At 40.9% G+C, this 24,259-nt stretch overlaps 1 protein-coding gene across 2 annotated transcripts in view; it reads left to right on the top strand.

The window, feature by feature from the left end:
* The first annotated feature begins 13,043 nt into the window (after positions 1-13,043).
* Positions 13,044-24,259, top strand: part of APBA2 (amyloid beta precursor protein binding family A member 2) — a 523,475-nt gene continuing 512,259 nt past the window's right edge. For both annotated transcript variants that reach the window (XM_082254058.1, XM_082254057.1), the window contains exon 1: positions 13,044-13,132. The gene's annotated coding sequence lies outside the window, so the exon portion shown is untranslated. The remainder of the gene's footprint in view (positions 13,133-24,259) is intronic.

Genomic DNA, 24,259 nt, shown 5'->3' with positions numbered 1-24,259 from the left:
TTCAGGGTGTGCGGCATCTGGTTCCTCCTAGGAGGGATCCTTTGCCCCCTTGGGACTTGAATCTCGTTCTATCTGTGTTACAACGTGCTCCTTTTGAACAGATCAGGGAGATCTCGTTGTCTATGTTGTCCAAAAAGGTCGCCTTTTTGGTGGCGATCACTTCGGCTCGCAGAGTGTCGGAACTGGCGGCTTTGTCCTGCAAGTCTCCGTACCTGGTTGTTCATTTGGATAAGGTGGTCTTGCGACCTAATCCTTCTTTTCTGCCGAAACGAGTTTCGGAATTCCATCTTAACGAGGATATTGTTTTGCCTTCGTTGTGCACGAAGCCTAAACATCCAAAGGAGATGAGATTGCACTCTCTGGATGTTGTTCGGGCGATAAGGGTTTACCTTAAATCGACTGAGTCTTTTCGAAAGACGGACTCCTTGTTTGTTCTTCCAGAGGGTCCTCGGAAGGGCATGGCGGCTTCGGCCTCTACCATCGCCAAATGGATCAGGCAGACCATTGAACAGGCCTATGCCTTGCAGGGGAAGGTTCCCCCTGTGCCTGTGAAGGCGCACTCTACTAGATCTCTGAGTATGTCTTGGGCCTGCCGTCATGGGGCTTCTGTAGCCCAGGTGTGTAAGGCGGCGACTTGGTCGACCGTGCACACTTTCACAAAATTCTACAAAGTAGATGTTCAGGCATCGGCGGATGCTTCCTTTGGCCGCAAGGTTCTTAGTGCGGCTGTTCCCTAGGGTCCCTTGTTGGGGTCTCCTGGCTGTTGGGATAGTTTTTTGTATCCCCTGGGTTTTTTGTCCTTTCCTGGGTTGTTGCTCCTGTTGAGCACTTATTTTTGCTGTTGCCCAGCTGGTTTCCTTCCTTTGGTAAGGTTCCTTTCTTTGATGTGGAGACTGCGTTGCCTTTCGGCGCGGATGCGTTTCCCACCCCTCATGTTTGCACTGCTTTGGGACGTCCCCATATGTGACGAATATGAAGAGGCGGCGACTGTCGGAGGACGTAAGAGAAAACGGAATTTTTGTAAAATCTTACCTGTAAAATTCCTTTCTCTGAGTCCTCCGACAGTCGCCGCCCCCGCCCCTCTTTTGGGGTTTGAATGTATACTCTACTGCTATTCCACTAAAACTGAGATATGGTTGCAGGAAGTAGGAGGGTATTGACTGAGGGGACCACCCCTTGAGGGTGGGATATGTTAAAGCTTTATTGTTAACATATTCTGTTGCCTAGCTACTCCTTCGGAGCAAAGTCTAATACCCCATATGTGACGAATATGAAGAGGCGGCGACTGTCGGAGGACTCAGAGAAAGGAATTTTACAGGTAAGATTTTACAAAAATTCCGTTTTTTGCTTCAGATATATTTTTAAAGTGCATTTAGACAGTTAGCCAACAATTCTCAGATCTCGGAAAAGCAATGTGCAAAGGACTATACATTACTCCAACAGTAAGGGCCTTCTATTAAAATGCTAGTGATTTAACATAATGCAAGTCATTTATGACTAAATCTGGGATTGCCCTATCTTGAATTCTGTATGTCTGTACCTTGAAAACATCATAAGAGTCTTTCACATTTTCACCTTTTCAGTAAGATACAATGCTTGAATAGAATGCACTTCAGGTAGTTGAGCAATGTGTACTGAAAAGAAGTAGCAACATATGCACTCATGAGAAGCTATAGATCAGGGTACTGAGGGAATTTGGAAACCAGTATAAATCAAGCTGCCTTCAAAAGGATTTGCAACCGCATTTATTCAACAGTCAACTGTGATGGTCTGCAACAAATGTATCATGGTACAGCTGTTTTCCAGTTCAAACATGGACACATTTAGAAGGTGGTCAGGGGCATATTTTATGATTCTACAATGATACATATAAGCAGAATCAGTGATTTACGAGCTGCAATCCTATAGTAGATCTGTTTTTTAAAAATACACTGCTGTTCCTGTTCTGCGATACCACACTATGTTATACATAGGGCAATATGCCCCAAATAAAAAATGTTGCACTTGTATAAATCAATACAGCTTTAGATTTAATTCACAAAGCTAAAACACCAGAGTAAGGATACCTATTTGCAACTGTTTTTAGCTTAGTCCAGTGAGATTTGAAAAATACAGTTACATGGTTCAAAATAAACAGCCTTATTCTTGTGTAGAGGTTCATGAATTGAGCCATATGAGATGCACGTGCGCTCCTAGAATTTATTATATACAACTTATGTTTGTTGAAAACCTGGCTTCACATTTCCCACAAAATGTGTACTTTTGGCTCACTTTTTGATTATTCATGCACTTTACAACGTCCATTCATGATTTGCAGCATTTTTCCTGTCTCCTAAAGAAGCTCTAAAAACATTCTTGTAAATGGAAAATTCTGAGTTCACTACTACACTTTGCTCAGTTATTTGTTGCTTTGTATGTTATGAATCAGATGCATTAAATATTTGCTTACTTTCTATATGCTTTCCCAAGATCATGGCCTATCTGCCAACACATGATATTTGGTTTGCAAACAATGCAAGAATTCTGCAGATTCCATTAAGTAATATCTGAATGAAGCTAAAAAGTCATGGAAAATTATCACCTAGTTAAAAAAACATATGCAGTTGCTCATCTCCTAATAAAAAAAAAACCTTTTGCAGGGTGCACTTTCCAATTTATTTTCTAACACATATACCAAAAACAGGACGCAAAAAAAAATAAAAAATCTACTGTTGAGTTTAAAATGTGGGCACCTAGTGGTATAACTGCACATACCTGCAGTAGCTTCCAAGTGCCTATGTTACACCCAAATTCAAAGCCTTTTTGATGCAAAGCTTGAGTACATCATGATAGTTTTGAAACATGCCCACAGTTTAGTGATATAGCTGTGTTAAGCCAAATTCCATCCATGAAAAATACTAAAGGTTGTCCCTCCGCCCACTCTAAGGGGTCAAAAGACCATTTTGTATTGGTAAACTTAGTAGACCAGTAGAAGTATTTAAGTCTGATTTAAGCCTTAACATGTTTACATTGTTACATGGAACACAGGCTACCTGCCTAGAAATCATCTTTCTTTTAGGAATAGCTTTAGTAGCCCAGGCCATCCTGCTATCAAGACATGTATGTTTCTTGTAACCTTTAGTTCTACAAACTCCAACTTCTCCCTTTTTGAAATGGCAGGCAAATACTCCTGACCCAGCCCAATTTTCTGTTACTATGTGCCTCTGCTCAGTTGGGACTAGAGATGAACTGCTGTCATGATCATGTCCATTCTTGGTCAATGACAACACCTGGGAGACCATATGCCGTTTGTTTTTTTTTTTTTTTTTTTTTCCAAAAAGCTTTATTGAACAAAATACACATTAGAAAAGTGTACAACAGTTGGATCATTCCGATCAACATTCTCAGTGATCCAATAATAACTAAGGTATTAATAAACTGCAATTACATAGTGTCATAAGTAACACAAAAAGTTTCTACGAATGAAAAGGAACAATCTTGTATTTTGGAAGTAGCTGTATGTGAAGCTCTTGTGAAAAAGATATAACAGGGGAGCATGCCAGCATGCTCCCCTGGGTGGGGGAGGGGGGGGAAGAATGGGTGGAATATGGGGGAGGGAGAGAAGGGGGGGGGTGTAGAGACAACAAGGGTCACACGCTGTTAAGACAAGAGAATATTTACCCCAAATGGATGTGAGAGGGGATAAGCATCTATCGGAACTGAGTAATTTTGTTTCTTAGAATTAGATCATAATCTGAGTGAACGCTGCTGTGTTTTTAAATGTTTGCCAAGACTGCCAGATCTTGGCAAATTTGACAGGAGTGTCGTGTGCAATTGCGATAAGTTTTGTTTTGTTTTTATGTCAGCAGCATAGATCAAAAGATGTCATCTGCAGTGAGTGAGGGGTGGGAGCAGATCAAATCTGTCAGGTGGTGTGATTTTTCTTTCAGTGGGTCTGTAGGCATTGTTTATTGCAATTGATGTGGATCTGCAATGAGGTAAATCCATTGTCGTTCATGTTGTCAAGTGATGAACTTGTCAAAAGGTGTCAGTGCATTTATTATTTACTTTTTCATGAATGAGTAGGTATACTATGTACCCCTTACTGATTTACATGCAGGGATGGTTTTTCAGGACCCCTTTATTGTTAAAGCAGCAGGCTTGGGGACAAGGTGCTTTATTAAGGGGTTCTCCCTGACAAGGTACCCCCCCCATGTTGCGAGCATGGCTTGGCATTATTCAGGAAGGGGGCACAAACTTGTTCGCCATCCTCCTCTTCTGACCTGCCATGTTGTATGGTCTGGTATGGATCTTTTGTTTTCTTGTGCTTTTGCATTGGATTTTCCCTTCATAAATCAATACCAGACTCAAAGGGTCTTTCTTTTTAATGTCAATTTTGATGTTTACATTGTACAAATCACCCATTTCACAGGTGAGTTAAGGACACATTATTAAAAGGAATTTTGCATTTTAATGTTGTCCTGTAATCGTTATTAGAATTTTTTCTCACCACAATATGGAATTTTAAAATGTTTTTTTTTTATGCTTTGGTATAAGGTACTGCTACCCCCCCCCCCCCCTTCTTTCCTTCATACCATTTGTTTGACATTTACTTACCTATTAACCTAGAAAATGCTCATTAAAATATTTAACGTTCTGCTGCTCCCATTGGTTTCAGTGGGGTTTGGATTTAGCACCCTAACTTTAGTAATGTTTGCATAACCCACCGTAAACGGAACCCAGGAATGTTCAGCTCATCCCTAGTCAGGATATTTTTCCAGATCCCTCTCACAGCACTTGTCTTGGTTTTGTTCACTTATGGGTTTTTTCATTCTAGGTTTTGCACCACTGTCAACATAAAAAAAACAATAACAAACGTGTCTTGAGTCCGTCCCCACTCTTTTGAAGTCAAGATGGCTTCTCCCATATATATATATATATATTTTTAGCTGTAGGACAGTTTAGGTTTGTCCTAGCTGGAGCTATAAAATAAATAGCAAGTTCATTTTAATTGTTGCCCGGATTTGCTCTTTAAAAAAACACTAGTGTGGGGTCCCATTTTTAAAACTGTTTTTGAAAGCAAACCTCTTGTTGAGTGTCAGAACTCTAAGAAATCAGGCTTTCTAAGCACTAGATTTTAAGTAAAAAATAAATCTATAAATGATACTTTGTGTCCTCAAAGTAGAACTATAGGACAAACATTTTTTCCATTTTGGATAGAGCAAGGGAGGGTTGTAATCCATGTCACAAGTGTGTTCGCCATCTGTGTCCCATTGCGGAGATTTCCCTCTACTTCCTGTCTCATCGCCAACCAGGAAGTTAGAGGAAATCCCTGCAAATTAAGGAAATTCCTTGGGGACCCCCAGGTCACCAGAACTAGTGTCCCCATTGGAAGATTTCCCCCTATTACTTTTCTGGGGACAACCCCAAATTTGGGATTTTCTTTTACTTTCAGTTGCAATGATAATGATAAACAAGACAAATAGAGAGGAGGAATTTCCCTAAGCGCCGGTTCACACTGCAGCGACGCTACTTCGCACCGCGACCTCCGAGGTCACGGTGCGAGCAGCGCGCCGCGACCTCGGAGCGGCCGCCACGGACTTCATAACATTGAAGTCTATGGCGGTCGCCTCCTGGTCGCCCCAAAGAAGCTCCGGACCCTTTTTCTAGGTCGGAGCGACATGTGTTGCTCCTATTAGAACGGGTCCGCAGCTTCCCTATGGGAGGCGACCTGCGGCGACCTGTGAGGCGACCAGGTCGCCTCACAGGTCGCCCTAGTGTGAACCGGCACTTATGGGGGCACAGACAGCAATAAAGAAGAAAACCTGACAGGTGTTCCAATCCCTCTTCACTTTATCCAACACTAAAAAAAGTTTTGCCTTTAGTTATAATTTAAGGTTCTGCATTTTTCTGCTGCTGGGAAGTGATTTTAGAATCCTTAAATATATTCTCCTGTCCTTAATAAGTCTGATTAAAAAAGGGTCAGCACATAAACTCCTGTCCTCACTATAGTTCAAGTCTAAAGCTTGTAATCCATGTTTTTTTTTTAATGTCAGATCTCTTCTTTGTTTTCACTGCCTAAGCTGTCACTTTGAGCACACATTTTCTTTGATAGAACTGGGCAAGCTTTCCAGTTTAGTCCTGGCATTTGAGAAGCATGGGCTGGCTGTGTCTGCAATGTTTTGCATATATACCAGGCACACACGGTGGATGTCCTGTGGTTGTTCAAAGGATTAACATTTTTACTGAGCTTTGGAATTACGGCTATGCTGTCTATTTTGTAAGAGACAAATACCTTACTAACAAATGCACAATATTATGTTGTGAGTGTGTAGCACAGTCATCACAACTGGACATCACAACTTCCATTATACGTATTGCAATGCAGAAATGTATGATTATTTACATAAAAATAGAGTAGGGATTTGCTTCCATTCTCTAACCTGTCCTAGAAAAAAAAAGCTTGAATCTTCTTGTTGTGATAGGCAACTTGTGCCCAAATTCAGATAGAAAGGGAAAGAAATAGAACACTATTGTGTTTAGCGTGTCCTACTGAAAAAAGTTTCTGTGAAGTTTTGAACTACATCTGTTTTACTGTTCAAAACACCTTTTACCTGGGTGGATTAGGAATGTACCTAAGATTCAAAGACTCCAAGTCTTTGTACATCTACTAAAAATTGTACTGTTATTGCTGCTTATGTATCTATTATGGGGATTTTCCTTCACTTTCTGTTTTTTAACCACTTCAGCCCCTTAATGACCAGGCCATTTTTGGCGATTCGGCACTGCGTTACTTTACCTAACAACTGTGCGATCACAGCGGGAGCGCAGCTCTGGCGGCCCACGCGCACCACCGAGACCACGTGCACATAATCACATATATCTACGTGATTATGTGCAGCTGAGCCGCCCTGCCGCAGTAAATCTGCGTGAGGCAGTCGGCAAGTGGTTGAAGGCGGCTCCAATAGAAAGGGAACTGTTGGATTGTCTGTCTCTCATTTCCTGTTCTGTCTGACACACATGCAATAAATAAGAATTGAGAATACATTTTCCAGTGTCACAGTGTCAGGACCTGGATCTCCTGCTGGTGGCACTGTAGTGCCCAGAGCTGAAGGTTGTGGCTCCAGTGTCCACCAGTGAGTGTTCCTCCTCTACTAGTCCCTCTTGCTTCAATGTTTTGCCTAATAGATTTATTCTTGCTAAGTTTTCCTAAATCTATTTTCTGCCTGATCTTGCTTCTCTTTTGAATCTGGTTGCATTATATCTACTCCCCTTGTTCCTGATCCCAGCCCTGGTTCCCCCTTCCTGACTGTTCCTTGCACCTCCAGTTTAACCTGTTGATCTGGGCTTCCTCTTTGTCTGTATATATTGTATTATAGTTAGTTTCTTAGTTTGGTTTTTACAGACTATCCAAAAAGAAAAAAGTTTGGGCTGGAGCTGGACCTTACCTCCAGTTTTTATCAATGCTTTTCTGTTATTCCAGGCTTCAGCAGAAAGGATGTGTAGTATTCTTATTCACTTTACCACCGGAGGATTTTCCTGCTTTACGTCCAGGCCACTTTTTGCAACTAGGCACTGCGCAAATTTAACTGACAATTGCGCAGTCATGCAACCCTGTACCCAAACAAAATTTACGTCCTTTTTTTCCCACAAACAAAGCTTCCTTTTGGTGGTATTTGATCACCTCTGCGCTTTTCATTTTTTGCGATATTAATAAAAAAAGAGCGAAAATTTTGCGAAAAAATTGACATTTTCTACTTTGACAGTTAAAAAATATCCAATATATTCAATGTTTGTTATATATTTAGGCCAAAATGTATTTAGCTAATGTCTTTGACAAAAAAATTCTCAATGAGCATATTTTTAACCGCTTTAAGACCGGAAGATTTTACCCCATTCCTGACCAGGCTATATTTTGCGAATTCGGCACTGCGTTACTTTAACGGACAATTGCACGGTCGTGCGACTCTGTACCCAAATTACATTTATGTCCTTTTTTTCCCCACAAATAGAGCTTTCTTTTGGTGGTATTTGATCACCTGTGCGATTTTTAATTTTTAAAAAAAAGAGCGACAATTTTGGGAAAAAAAAAACAATATTTTTTACATTTTGATATATAACATTGCCCAAAAAAATGTAAAAATCTAAATTTTTTAACATTTTAGGCCAATTTTTTTTCTGCTACATATTTTTGGTAAAAAAAATCACAATAAGTGTATTTTGATTGGTTTGCACAAAAGTTATCGCGTTTACCAACTACGGGAAAGATTTGTCATTTTTATTGTTTATTTTTTTTTACTAGTAATGGCGGTGATCTGTGATTTTTTTTGCGGGACTGCGACATTGCAGCAGACAGATCAGACCCCTAACTGACATTTTTGACACTTTTAGGGGTACCAGTGACATTACTACAGTAATCAGTGCTATAAATATGCACTGTTACTGTAAAAATTATACTGGCAGGGAAGGGGTTAACTTTATTGGTGATCAAGGGGTTAAATGTATGCCTCATGCTTACTGACGTGTGTGTGGGGAAGGGATTGTGTGACACAGACACAGATCGCAGGTTCAGCTATGCTGAATCCTGTAATCTGTCCCTGTCTGTCACATAGGAGATCCGCCCGCTTTGTTTACACAAGTGGGCGGATTTCCTCACTCGATCCCCGATGATCGGGGAAGAGCAGCGGTGATCACCGCCTCTCCTCCCCTGGCCCGACTCCTGCTGTGTCTGAATACAGTGGGAGCGAGCCTCCGGCGGGGCGCGCGCGCCGCTGAGAGAGGGGAGAGTCTAGTGACGTAGGTCTACGCCGCCAGATGATACCGAGCCACTTTGCCGCAGTACCAGCTCAGTGAGCGGTCGGCAAGTGGTTAAATTAGATATATTAAATATAAAAATAACACAAAATATGAGACTTATGAAGAAAAAAGATTTATTATAATCTAAGTGCTGTACCTAAAACAATGCATACGTGGACATAACTTTTTTATTAACTAACCTACCTGTAGGTTGTTGGTAGAGTAACTCTTTCTCTATAGTATTTCTTCTTCTTCAGCTTTTTTCTTTGCAAGTAAATAATGGATTCCAAGCAGACGTATTGTGTTGTCATTGAGTTTTTGACGAAGAAGGTCTGCAGGCTGTCCAACATCCATAGAAGGCTACAGAATGTTTATGGAATTTACATCAATGACAAGAGTCACCTATGACGAGACATTACTCTTGTCAGGGGTGTAATCTCTAGAATCAATTATTTACCTACAATGAAAAAAAAAGAAGAGTTACTTTAGTGGAATAGTTACTCTACCAACATGTGAAATTTGAATGACCTATATAATTTAAAGTGGTTGTAATCCTCAGTCATGAAATCTTAGAAAAGCACACATATCTGTAGTGTTTACTTATCTCTCTCCAAAGCTCTAAGTGTCATTTCTCTCTGGTGCTTCACTTCTCTGTAATAAGCATGAGTCACTTCTGACAAGTTTTCCCGACACATGAGATAAAATTTGTGTCAGGGAGGGAGTTTAGCACGCAGCTTGTCTATTTACAACACAGTTCTTCTGTTGTGTGAAGGGGGGGGGGTTCTTTCCTCCAATCAGCTCCCATACACTGTAACTGCAGCCTCTCCGCCCCCTCCTTTGTACTCCTGACAGATGAAGAACATTTTTAACACAAAACTGCCCCTTTGAAGGGGTGTAGGGAAGAGAAGACTGCAGATAAACAAGTAAAACATGGAGGATTTGTTTAATCTATGTGTATCAACTGAGACTGTTCACTTCACTGGGTATATGAGAGGGTTTACATCCACTGTAATAAAAAAGTTATGCCCACTTTGGCATTGCCCTCCTTTTAGCCTACTGGTCAATTTAGCAGGTCTTTTCTTCATGCTTACTAGTTTTCCTACAAGATTGTACCACAGCTACTTTCTGTACTCTTGTGCACCAACTGTACAATCACACTAGGGCACTGTACTGTTATGATATCTCAGGCTTTGGTATCGCATCACTTACTACATAAAAAGGAGTGGGTTAAAGCAGTATTAAACCCAAAACCAAAAATGTAATATTTGACACCTTACCAATCATAAGATGTGGTAGCTACAATACGTTTCTCTTTTGAGGCTTTTTTCCTCTGTTTTCACCTGGTGATCTGACCAGTAACACATCTCCTCAATAAGAGTGCCCCACTCTGGATGAAGGAGCACATTTAGATAGCAGCATTGGTAATCTGGGGGTAGGGTGGTGTTAGATGTACTAGCTGCATTAAATACACTTACACATTGAAGCCAAACTTCAGCTAACACTTTAAAAGGCAGTTACAGAAACATTTTATTTCCTTTTGTAATAAAGGATTTACATAAATAAATAAAACCGACCATTGTAAGCACCCCTATCGGTGTTGAATGGTTTATCTCATCCCTGTAATAAATACATCTTCAAAAGAGCTTGTTCTTTTGAAAACAACATACTTACTGGCCAGATCACCAGATGAAAATAGAAGAAACAAAGCCTGCAAAAGAAAACAAATGCAGCCATCACATCTAGAAATTGGTACCAGGGCCGCTGATAGGGGGGGACCACCAGCCCGCTTGTAGGGGGCCCGAGCACACAGGGGGGCCCACACAGAGAGGGGGATTAGTGATGGACAACAAATACAGAATTCTTCCTCCAGCACCTGAATCTGACCTATCCTTCTCCCTGCTATCAGCTTTTATCTGTTGAGAAAGAGACAGTTGTCCCTCACTAATCCCCCTCCCTGTGTGGGCCCCCCTCCCAGCACTTATCTCTGCTCAGGAGTTTATTTTTAAATTGTAACTTTGTTTCTCTCTCTCTCTTTCTCTCTGATCACTGAGCTCCAACTGCCCAGCCTGTATATTTTTCTCATCTCATCTTCTTTTTTATTTAACATCGTTTTTTTTTTTTTTAGATTTCGCAGGAATTATGCGAGTTATGTTATATTTGTGTCTGATAATAGTGATTTTGTTGTAATTTTAGCTAAATATATCTTTAATATTTTCTTGAGGGGGCCCTGCCAGGTAGTCTGTACGGGGCCCCGCGATTTCTAACAGCAGCCCTGATTGGTACGCTGCAATAAGATAAATGTTTGCTTTTGGGTATATTACTGCTTTAAGGACCATAGTCAAGTGCTTCTCTCCTTATATGAGTCAGTGGAAATGCATAACCAGCTTGAAGCAGGTTGATGCAGCTTAGAAGTTTCACACGGGCTTTCCGATCCGGTCTGCCTGTCACTTTTTCAGGCGGACCGGTTTGGGCGCTCCATGCATCCCTATGGAGTGGCGGATGTCAGCGGAGACATCTCTACTGACACCTGCTGCTATCTGATCCGATCCCGTCTGTGAAATCCAAACGGATGGAAACCCTATTTTACATATACGTCTGGAGGATCGGATAAGATCGGATGAAAATGGACAGGCGGTCCGTTTTCATCCAATCTCCCATAGAGGAGAGCGGGGATCTGACAGCTCTGTCTCTGCAAAGTAAGCAGAGATGGAGCTGTCATCCGCCTGCTCAGTGGGGATCGGCGGATCGATTTCTGCTGAGCAAAACGGAGCACCGCCCGTGTGAAAGGGGCCTAAGTCAAATGTGTTTGTCAGTAAAGTCTAAATGATCTCAAAAGGGGTTCAATTTGATCTCAATTGCCAATGTAATGCACCTATCACCTGGACAGTGAGTGAGGAGTAATATCCCTACTGGGTCACAGACAGCAAAAAAAATCTCAACAAAGATTCTAAGCTTTTTTAACTCTATTAAAAAACGTGTTTTTCCCAATCCAGATTTGGCTTTACTACACCTAACCATACACAGTTTCTTGCCTGAACATCGGCCGGTAATTATCCACCTCCTCCTAGCAGCCAAACTTGTGATTCCTAGACTATGGAAATCCACTAACACCCCTTCGATAGAGGACACAGTTGATACTTTGAACCAACAATGTGATTTGGAACGCATATTTTCACGCACCTCCCTAACCACTAAATCTTTCTTCAAAAAATGGGATGTCTGGCTCCATCACCCTAAATGCACAGTTATCATTTCATGTAGTATTAATGAATCTAACTGACCTTATAGTGGACGATTAGCACCTGCTATATCCCTCTGCACTCCCTACTTCATAACCCCCTTATATGTTCCCTACCCACTTTGTGTGTCCTCCCCCCTCCTTATTATTTCTTTATTTATTATTACCTGAAGCACGGATTCGCTCACCATTGGCAGTCCACATGTCGTTTGAGACTTAGGTTCCTAACTGTTGATGGGGCATCCCCCCCCCCCCCCCCGGGACACAGTTTGGTCCCATTGGGGTGCCTAAGGCGAGGATGTCCAACTTTTTACCTGATGTTTGACAATGTACCTATACGCTAAAATTGTTATGTTGGACTGTTCTACACTGATCAACACTTGTTATTTTATGACTACTTATCTATGCAGCATGTTGCGACCATTGTCATTGCAGAATTGTTTGATTGTTTTATTCTTGCTGTATCAGTAAAACGAATAAAAACTATGGAAACTAAAAAACATGTTTTTATTGCTGCTTGCCTATCTACACAAATGCAAAGCCTTGTCAACACAGGCCTCACGGGAAACCTGTACTGAGAAAAATATGCAGGCTTCTTGCTGATCTCCTTTAGAAGATGTTGTTTCTCCTCTCGAATCCACTGACCCAAAGAAGCATGTAGCTAGTAAAGTCAAGAGAGTCAAAATTCCTGATATACGCTCTTGTTCTGGGTCATGACTCAAAGAATCAGAGCTTTTTCATCAGCATTACAATCAAACAACTAACATTGTTAGAGCAGAGTTTAGCAATGGCATCCTGCATATTATTCCAGTGCAGACTTCCTTCACGCAATTACAATTATTAGACTTACGATACGCTTCACTTTTCAAACATTATCACATTTTTTATGGTTGTATGCTTACTACAACCTAATTACTTTCTATAGCCTGAATTACAGCTTGAATAAATTGCAAACACAGCTGTACATTATACTGGTGGAATAATGTGTCATAGTTTGTTCATTCTTGCTGTCTGTCTCTTCTTTTCCTATCAGATTCTGCCGCAGAGGAAGAATGTACATCGACTCACTGATGATATTACTGTAATTCCAGAAGAGATTGTTTTGCATCACCCCCACAGGTATTACTTTGCACTATTTAAATCACTGTTTTAATCATTATAATTGAAAAGATGTGGGATTTATTTAGAGAGTGGATGAGCATAGACAATGCTTTTGTAGTAATATTTCTAGAGTTTGTGGCATCAGCGCCACCTCAAATGTTAGGAAGATCACAGCGGCTTATTTTTTTTTGAAGGTACAGTGGTACCTTGGGGACCGATGGTGATGGAAAAATGTCAGCGTTGTGCAACACTCATAAAAGTGTATCTAAATTGATTCACTTGATTTACTAAAACTGGAGAGTGCAAAACCTGGTGTAGCTGTACATGGTAGCCAATCAGCTTCTGACATCAGCTTGTTCAGTTAATCGCTTCAGCTCTGGAAGGTTTACCCCCCCCTTCATGAACAGACCATTTTTTTGTGATACGGTACTGCGTTAATTTAACTAACAATGGCGCAGTCGTGCAACGCTGTACACAAAAAAAAAAAAAAAACTATATTTTTTTACATTCTACTATAAAATATATCCAATAAAAAAATTTAAAAAATCTTATTTCTTCATCAATTTAGGCCAATATGTATTCTGCTACATATTTTTGGTAAAATAAAATCCCAATAAGCATATATTGATTGGTCTGCACAAAAGTTATAGCTTCTATAAACTATGGGATATTTTTATGGAAGTTCGATTTATTTATTTGTTTTTACTAGTAATGGCAGTGATCAGCGAATTATAGCGGGACTGCGACATTTCGGCAGACACTTTTTTGGGCACCAGTGACACCATTACAGTGATCAGTGCTAAAAAAATATGCACAGTCACTGTACTAATGACACTGGCAGGAAAAGGGTTAACATTAGGGGCGATCAAAGGGTTAAATATGTTGCTGAGGAGTGCTTTGTAACTGTGTGGGGGGTGCTTTAACTGTGGGAAGACAGAGATCCGTGTTCCTGTTCAGCAGAAACACAGGATCTCTGCCTTCCCTGCTAACAAAAAGGCGATCTGCCTTGTTTACATTGACAGACCGCCATTCTGCCTCTGTGGTGAAAGATCGGTAGGTCCTGGCTGACATCGGGTCTGCCTGACCTGCTGATTGACTCCCGCTTTGCCAATTATGGGAGGAGTGGGTCCCTGGTGGCGTGCGTGCGTGCTGCAGACCCAGACGTGCAAAATCACGTACCTGTACGTGATTTCATGCAGAGGAGCCACCGCCCCACTATACTTATACATAGGGTGGTCAGCAAGCAGTTAAGCTTTGATAAAAAAAAAACTGGAAGCTGATTGATTTCTATGGAAAGCTGCACCAGATTTTGCACTCTCCAGTTTTAGTAAATCAATCCTTTTGTTTTTAGTTTTGGATACCATGGTGAGTGTTTTTAGTTTTAAATAATGTGGTGTCAGGCTTTTCCTGTTGTTTGTTTCTTGCCTGGAGAGATTTCCTCTTTTTGTCCCAGTGGCCATTATCACCAGAAATGAAAGTGATGCAAGATCCAAAATAAGTTGTCACCAGAACAGTAATAGTTGGGAACTCTAACAATGGGAATATGGAAAATGAAAACTGTTTAAGAGAAGATTTCCCAAACTTTAGAGACATTTTGTCTTCCATCCTGTTCTGTCTATGGGACAGGAAATAAATAGGTTTTAATCTACCCAAATTGAAAAAAAAAAAATAATAAATAATGATAATAATGTGTGAAGTCCTCTGTGGAGAAAGCTAGCTCATAATTACATAGTTTTAGAGTTTAGAGTGTGTGGCAGTGAGCAGAAATTATGGGTAATGTTCAAACAGCTTGCAGAAATGATTTTGTGTGGTAGGATGTGGCGGAAAGAAATAAGGCAGGAGTAGGCAAAAGCAACAATGTACCCTAGCTGCTTCAAAAAATCTTCAGCCTTCAGCAGGTTTCAAGTCATACTGAATTGTGCTAAATTGTTTGTTTAAAACCACAGGCAACAGTACCTTTAGGATTTGTATTCAGTACTCCCAAAGTTGAGCTTCAGGAAAGATATTGGAGCCAAATTGTAGAACATAATGCTTTTCCAATAGCATTTCAAATCCAAATGCTTTAGGCAGGCCATGCATTATGTAAATTTCTTTCTTTTAACCACGGGTTGAAAGAAAGAAAAGTGATTTATTCCCCCATCAACCACTGCGCTATTGTATTTTGACAACTGGGCCTGGGTCAAGGTTCCCAGCCAACAGAATACAATGATCATTCCTGGCAGGTGCAAAGGCTGTCAGCGATCAATTTAAAAAAAAAAAACCCAACAGGCTGGCAATAGATCGATCAAAATTTGGCCAGTTCCTGGTGAACCAGCCGAATTTCGATCGCTCTATGGCCGGCTTTAATGTTAAGTGTCACATATTGTGCTGCCTAGATTGACAGGTCTAGATAACATGATCTGTAAACATAACATTATTGCTCTGCTGTTAGAGCCTGATTATTTGTTGATTGTGTTCCCTATTTTATGTTAATGTAATTGATGTAAACTTGTCACCTTGTAATGCCTTCTGTACAACATGTCTGATGTGTTGTTGCATATGACTGCGGTTTTCTTTAGCCCGGGTTCACATGGTTGAACATTTCTGTGCAAATTACATGCGGTGTCTCTGGGGTGCGATTTTGTCCATGGATTTGTATGGCTTAAATCGCACCGCATTCGCACCAAACTGGTGCAGGACTCTTTTTTGTCTGCACCAGAATCAGACTGCATGGGTGTTCACACCTATGCAATACGATTCTGCAAATCGCGCTGCGTTTTGCAAACAGATTGTGGGGTGTCATTAACTTAACATACACTCTGCATTCGGTTCGCATGTACGTGTTGCGATTTTGATGAGGTGCCAAATCCGCAGCAAATTCGTTGTGTATTCGCACCCCATCTAGTGTGAGCCCAGGCTCAATCCTTTGAACTGGAAAAGTGGTCTGGTTGATCAGAGTTCACATATTCCAGATGTCAAGCAACTCTAGAAACGTTCTCTCAATACTGTATATATACGGTATGTATAAAAAAAAAATCTATATATATATTTATATATATATATTTCTATACCTCCCTGTCCTGTATTTACTCAACCAAAGTGTACAAAGTTCATCAGCCTTTTTGTTATAGGCTTTCATTGGTGCGACTACAATAAAACACTGAATGGTTTTTATGGGTTACTGCACACAAATGGTGTTGGTAGCGAACCATACTACATAGGTCTCTATTCTATCCTTTTATTTTCTGATAAGCTGGATGGAGTTTATCCCATTGACAATTTGGTCACACCTTCAAGTTATCTTCAAGGGCCAGACTAGTGGAAGAGAGATGTATTGTTGAATAGAGTGCATCAACTATGCATTTCATATTGAATGTGAAAAAACACTGTTCTACTATTGTCAGTATTTTTTAAATCTTATCATAAGGAATACACTGAAATTTTGCAAAGTTCTGTTACAGCCACAGCTTGTACTGATGAAACAAATGTTTCTTCATTTTAACACAGTCAGAGGTAGTCTGGTATCTATTTAAAGTGTAAAAAAAAACTGCAGATGCTCATCTCTGTTGACATCAGCACGGTTTCTTGCTGCTGCAGACATCTTCCCAGCTTCCTCTGTCTTGATTGGCTGGCATAAGATGACATAACACGTACGCAGGCACTAGGCCAAGAATTGACCCTGAGATGTTCATGCATAGCTCAGTGTACATTGTAAAGGAGACTGTGAATGGCAGGAGTGGTAATTTTATTGCAGAAGAGAAATAGCATGTCTCTACTGTGATAAATAGCGTGCCTGCTCACATTTTGTGTTGTTTTACTCTTTAGTTCTGCTTTAAGATAGTTCATTAGTTTAAAGGTAATTCTTTCATTTTTAAATTCCAACTGAATTTTAATTTAAATCAGCTAAATATATTCCAGGTGCAATAAAACAAATGGTGAACCTGTACCAAGATCATACACAATATCTATTTACTTATTCTAAACAAGCAGTAACAACCTTCATTCACCTCTGTATCTATATGCATTGTTGAGAAACTCAAGGTTTACATCACAGGCATTGACAAGTCAGCCTGCCGGCCCTCTAGTGTAGACATACTGCAGGTGTTTCTAAGCTTTTGAAAACTGATGGAAACTCACCTTTAGCTTCTTAATTGTGATCTTTCAACATCTTTAAAAATGAATAATTTCACATTTATATATTAAGAAAATAAAAATAGTTTAATGTCCATATTCTTAACTTAGGCATGCTTTAAAGTCATACGGCTCTTTTTTATTTTTTTAGAAATCAGCCACAGCCTGTAAAAAAAAAAAAGCTTTTTACAGGCCAGCATACTGCAGAAGGGACCCTTTGTGCTGAAACAGTGGTCTCTTTGCAGAAATTTGACAAGCCCCCTGGCCAAGTCAGATCTGGAGCTCGCCAGTCAGCAGGGAGCATGAGCTTTGCTAATTGCAGAACTAAAGGTCTGATTTAGCAAAGTGTGTTTCTGATCTCTGCAGAGAGAGCACTGTTTCCACACAGGGTATCTCCCTACAGTATACTGGCAAAGGGCAGGCTGAGACTGCGGCTGCTATTGAGGGCCGTTCACACCATTTGTGCTGGGCTGTGCTGGGCAATGTTGCTGAAATTTCACTGGCTACATTTAAATAAAGTTCTAATGAAAAAAATGGGGCACCGGCACTTTTCCTCTCAGCACACACCAGTAGCCGTGGATTCAGCCATGAATGATCTCTTAAGAAAACAAGCTGTAGGACTTTGCACAGCTTTTGGTATGATGCACCTGAAATGTATTTCATGGTTTCAACTGAAAGTTAAATTGGGGTTCAAAGTCAATCTCTGGTTTTGTTGGTAAAAAAAACAATTCCTTCTAGTAAAACTATGGGGTCTATTTACTAAAGGCAAATTGACTGTGCAAGTGCAGTTGCTCCAGAGCTTAGTAAATGAGGTAAGGCTTCACTTTGCAAAGAATACCCAATCACGTGCAAGAAAAAAAAAAAAAGCATTTTTGCTTACACATGATTGGATGATGTAAGTCAGCAAAGCCTCTGCTCATTTACTAAGCTCTGGAGCAACTGCACTTTGCAAATGCACAGTCTTTTTCCCTTTAGTAAATCAACCCCAATGTATACAGTGCATGGATTTTAACAAACATATTTGTAGATTGATACCTTTCCTGCTCTGAAGAAAATGATGTTTGTTTTACTATGTCCTGCCAGAATAATTTCTGAATGGAAGGGTCAACCTTGTTTGTAATCACCTGTTACAATATCAGGTGTTGTAATGAGAAAAACGGCATCCTCTTAGAATTGGACCAATCACTAAAGTAGGAAATTAGATTTCTGGGGAAGGGGGATCTATAGAAAGATCTGGGAGTCTTGGTTGATGACAGACTAGGCAATAGCATGCAATGTCAATCGGCAGCTGCCAAAGCCAGCAGAATATTAGCATGCATAAAGAAAGGGATGTATTCCAGAGATAAGACTATAATCCTTCCACTTTATAAAACTCTGGTCCGACCGCATCTGGAGTATTCTGTCCAGTTCTGGTCGCCAGTCCTCAGGAGGGATGTGTTGGAGCTGGAGAGAGTCCAGAGAAGGGCAACTAAACTAATTAGGGGATTGGAGGACCTTAACTATGAAGAGCGTCTGCAATCGCTTGATTTATTCTCCCTGGAGAAGCGACGCCTGAGGGGGGACATGATAGCAATTTTTAAATATCTCAATGGGGATCTCAGCTTAGAAAAAAAGCTGTTCAGTCGAAGGGATTGCATGAGGACTCGAGGGCATACAATGCGATTAGAGGAGAAGCGTTTTAACCTCATGCAACGTGGGGGGTTCTTTACTGTTAGGGCTACAAGATTGTGGAATTCTCTACCACAAGAGGTGGTTTCTGCGGGTAGTATGGAGGCTTTCAAAAGACTCTTAGATGTACATCTCAAGGATCAGAACATTCAGGGGTATGTGAGATGATTACAGCCACACACACCTACACAGGTTGAACTGGATGGACTATTGTCTTTATTCAACCTCACCTACTATGTAACTGTATACTGACTGTATGCAAATCGCCTTCGCATTGCCATAATAGGAGGGAACTACTTTACCTTTAAAATCCAGTATCTGCAGATTAAAAATTAAAGGTCATGTTTAATATTGATAAATCACAAACTGGCTTATGAAGCAATTAGATATTTTATAGCAATTTTTTACAGCAAAAAAGTTTTTTCTTTATGTACATACTCCTTTAGTTTGCAAATCTTTTACCACACTATAGGCACAAGGACATTTTGGTGTTGTTGTGGCCCCCCTCAATGCCAAATATAATAAGGCCGAAAATTAAAGTGGCAATGCTTTTAGCTATGCATTATACTTGTCAGCCCAGACAAATAGCATCATTTTTGTTCCCTGCTCATAACATGCAACAACTTCTGGCCCATGTCTTGTGCAGCCTACTTCTTCAACGTCATTAGTAATAATATACATATCTTCCACAAAAATGAGTTGTCTACATGTGCCATAGCTGCTAACACATTTTCTGAGTAAAAGGCACTGACCTGACGTTTACCAAAAATGAGTTAAAGGGTAACTTCACTTTCGTGGAGAAAAAAAATAGCAAATAAAGATAAATTAATATAGCATATACAATTGTGACACAAGTCATATTGTAATTGAATGTTATTAGAAATTACCTTTCCTGTTCAATCTGCAGTCGCTGTAATTTTCTGAAAATGCAATGCAATATGGCTACCTGGAGTTGTTCTGTACACAGAATGTGTACTGACCACTCCCCAGAAACATAATTTCCTGCTTGTATGATTGGCTCTCCAATTTTCCCAAAGGTCTGCACTAAGATGAAAGTCAGATTTCAGGAACAAAAATGTAATTTTTGGTGGGATAGTTCCAATAGGAACACATCTAAAGGAATGCAGGCCCAACAGATTTCCTCATTAGTGCTTTACAGGTGCACAGCTGATTGATAATTATGAAACCACTCCCATTAGACCCACTCAGCATGGAGCACAGTGATTTCTTCAGAATAACAAAAGGTAGAAACCAGCAACAAAATTTGGTATAATCCTTGCAACGTACATAGATCATCCAGAAGGGAATGTTTTTTTCCTAAACAAAAGTGGAGTTACGCTTTAAACTTCCTGTGATGCCCTCAGTTGCAGGATGCTGCAGGAAGGAAAAGGACTGAACGCTTGAAGAAAAAGGAGATATGGGGAGCTGCATCTAGTTTTTCCTATATATACTGTATATACAGTGGGTACGGAAAGTATTCAGACCCCCTTAAATTTTTCACTCTTTGTTATATTGCAGCCATTTGCTAAAATCATTTAGGTTCATTTTCTTCCTCATGAATGTACACATAGCACCCCATACTGACAAAAAAACAGAGAATTGTTGACATTGTTGTAGATTTATTAAAAAAGAAAAACTGAAATATCACATGGTCCTAAGTATTCAGACCCTTTGCTGTGACACTCATATATTTAACTCAGGTGCTTTCCATTTCTTCTGATCATCCTTGAGATGGTTCTACACCTTCTTTTGAGTCCAGCTGTGTTTGATTATACTGATTGGACTTGATTAGGAAAGCCACACACCTGTCTATATAAGACCTTCCAGATCACAATGCATGTCAGAGCAAATGAGAATCATGAGGTCAAAGGAACTGCCTGAAGAGCTCAGAGACAGAATTGTGGCAAGGCACAGATCTGGCCAAGGTTACAAAAAGATTTCTGCTGCACTTAAGGTTCCTAAGAGCACAGTGGCCTTCATAATCCTCAAATGGAAGACGTTTGGGAAGACCAGAACCCTTCCTAGAGCTGGCCGTCCGGCCAAACTGAGCTATCTTGGGAGAAGAGCCTTGGTGAGAGAGGTAAAGAAGAACCCAAAGATCACTGTGGCTGAGCTCCAGAGATGCAGTCAGGAGATGGGAGAAAGTTGTAGAAAGTCAACCATCACTGCAGCCCTCCACCAGTCGGGGCTTTATGGCAGAGTGGCCCGACGGAAGCCTCTCCTCAGTGTAAGACACATGAAAGCCCGCATGGAATTTGCTAAAAAACACCTGAAAGACTCCAAGATGGTGAGAAATAAGATTCTCTGGTCTGATGAGACCAAAATAGAACTTTTTGGCCTTAATTCTAAGCGGTATGTGTGGAGATAATCAGGCACTGCTCATCACCTGTCCAATACAGTCCCAACAGTGAAGCATGGTGGTGGCAGCATCATGCTGTGGGGGTGTTTTTCAGCTGCAGGGACAGGACGACTGGTTGCAATCGAGGGAAAGATGAATGTGGCCAAGTACAGGGATATCCTGGACAAAAACCTTCTCCAGAGTGCTCTGGACCTCAGACTGGGCCAAAGGTTTACCTTCCAACAAGACAATGACCCTAAGCACACAGCTAAAATAACGAAGGAGTGGCTTCACAACAACTCCGTGACTGTTCTTGAATGGCTCAGCCAGAGCCCTGACTTAAACCCAATTGAGCATCTCTGGAGAGACCTAAAAATGGCTGTCCACCAACGTTTACCATCCAACCTGACAGAACTGGAGAGGATCTGCAAGGAGGAACGGCAGAGGATCCCCAAATCCAGGTGTGAAAGACTTGTTGCATCTTTCCCAAAAAGACTCCTGGCTGTATTAGATCAAAAGGGGGCTTCTACTAAATACTGAGCAAAGGGTCTGAATACTTAGGACCATGTGATATTTCAGTTTTTCTTTTTTAATAAATCTGCAACAATGTCAACAATTCTGTGTTTTTCTGTCAGTATGGGGTGCTGTGTGTACATTCATGAGGAAGAAGAATGAACCTAAATGATTTTAGCAAATGGCTGCAATATAACAAAGAGTAAAAATTTAAGGGGGTCTGAATACTTTCCGTACCCACTGTACATATATATTCACCAATCAGCCATAACTTTATGATCACCCATCTAATATTAAGTAGTTCCTTCTTTTACTGCTAAAACAGACCTGACCTGTCAAGGCATGAATGCCACTAGACTGTCGTATCTGGCACCAAGCCATTAGTAGCAGATCCTTTAAGACCTGTAAGCTGCGAGGTGGGGCTTTCATGGATCAGACTTGTATTTCCAGCACATCCCACTGATGCTTGATTGGATTGAGATCTGGAGAATTTGGAGGCCACATCAACAAACTCGTTGCTGTGTTTCTCAAACCATTGTTGAATCCTTTTTGTAGTGTGGCAAGGCACATTATCTTGCTGAAAGAGACCACTGCCCTCAGGGAATAACATAAGGGTAGGTGGTACATGTCAAAGTAACATCCTCATGAATGGCAGGACCCAAGGTTTTCCAGCAGAACATTGTCCAAAGCATCACATCCACTGACTCGCCTTCTTCCTATAGTGAATGCTGGTGCAATCTCTTCCACAGGTGAGTGATGCACATGCACCTGATCATCCACATGATGTAAACGAAAACATGATACATCAGACCAGGCCACCTACTTCCATTGCCCTGTGGTCCAGTTCTGAGTCTCACCTGTCCATTGTAGATGCCATTGTAATGGGATAATCAATGTTATTCATTTAATGTGGCAGTTGTTATAAAGTTATGGCTGGTCAGCAGAGGCGTAACGAGAACCGTTAGGGCCCCGGTGCAAGAAACCATGAGGGGCCCCCCCAGACCCCTGGCCAGGGCCCTTTCCTTTAAGTCTGGGGCTCTTCCCACTGATCCTGGGGCCCTTTAATCTTGTTGCGGGACCCTTTCACAAGTTCTGCAGTGGGTCCCCTTCCTGCCATCTTGGGGCCTCCCCACGGTGGTGGAATGCCAGGGTCCGGTCGCAAGTGTGACCTTTACGATCCTGGAAGTTCACCCACTGGTGTCAGTAGTTTTTATTTTTTAGTATTCTAATTGTATTATTTTTCATCATTTTATTTTATTTTTTTACAATGTCACTGACTATGACTCTGTCCATTGAGAAAAGGAAGAAGCTGGTAAATTACATATTTACTGACCCCTTCCTGGTTCTCTATTGTGACACATCCCCTGCAGCAGCCGGCAGGAGAGGGAAGGGAGCACCGTGGGGGGGGGGAGCACAGTAGGGGGGCAGGGGAGCACACAGGGGCCCAGAGACAGCAGAACACAAGTGAACTGGATAGGAGGAGTGGGGGGGGGGGGGCAGCTTACAGCGGAACCAATCTCCTCCATTTTCCTCCTGCAGCTACAGGAGGAAAAAGGAGTACAGTGATCTCTCTACATGCTGCCCCCACCGCCCCTCTTATCCAGGTGTATAGGGGAGCCACACAGGCCCCCTGGAGCATGGGGCCTAGTTGCAATTGCAACCCCTGCACCCCTGCAACCCCTGTAGTTATGTCCCTGCTGGTCAGTGTATATGTATATATATATATATATATATATATATATATATATATATATATATATACACCCAGAGGAAGGTGATTTTTGTCTCCCCAAAATGTTGGTTTTAACAGCATAGTAGCAATTTCTAAAAATGTCTTCATGGAGATATCTTGCTAGTGCACTCTGGTTTACATTCAATTAATATTGCATTCTTTTATAATGAATGTGAATCCAGGTACATTCACCTACCTGGATTAAAATCTGCTGCAGGTTTTCTAATAGTATTCTTGTTATTAAAAAATAATTTTAATCAATCAGAAATTAAAAGCAATAGAAGTGATGTTTAACATATCTGCTGGAAGTGATTGGCTGTGCATAGCTCAGTGCTGTGTATGAATATTGGCAAAAGCTGAATGATATATGTGATGGTGACTCTTTAAAAATTGAGTGAAAGGTGATTTTGTGAATAAGTAATGATTAAGTACCCAACTATAAAAATAGTGCTGCACTACTGGCTAAATATCTTGTAACCTCATAAATCATAAATAACACAATCCTCCAATGTATAATTGATACTTAAAAACATATCAGTGAAACAAATTTGCATAAAAAAAACATGTGCATATACACAACACCATCCACTGTACAGCTTCAACATAGTATTAAATGTGTAGAATGGATGAGCGGTCTCTCTTTAACACCCTTGATCACGTAAGGGCCAGTCACAATACACTTTAATCCTCAGTGGTACTGAATCCCCACAACAGATGATGTGCTCCTTCACACGGTGCCACCTCAGTGCTCTCAGAACTCTGACCTCCAGGGTGCTAATCACTC

Source organism: Pelophylax lessonae (assembly GCF_965119305.1).
Source record: "Pelophylax lessonae genome assembly, chromosome: 4".
NCBI lineage: Eukaryota > Metazoa > Chordata > Amphibia > Anura > Ranidae > Pelophylax > Pelophylax lessonae.
This window is presented reverse-complemented; position numbering and strand designations above follow the sequence as displayed.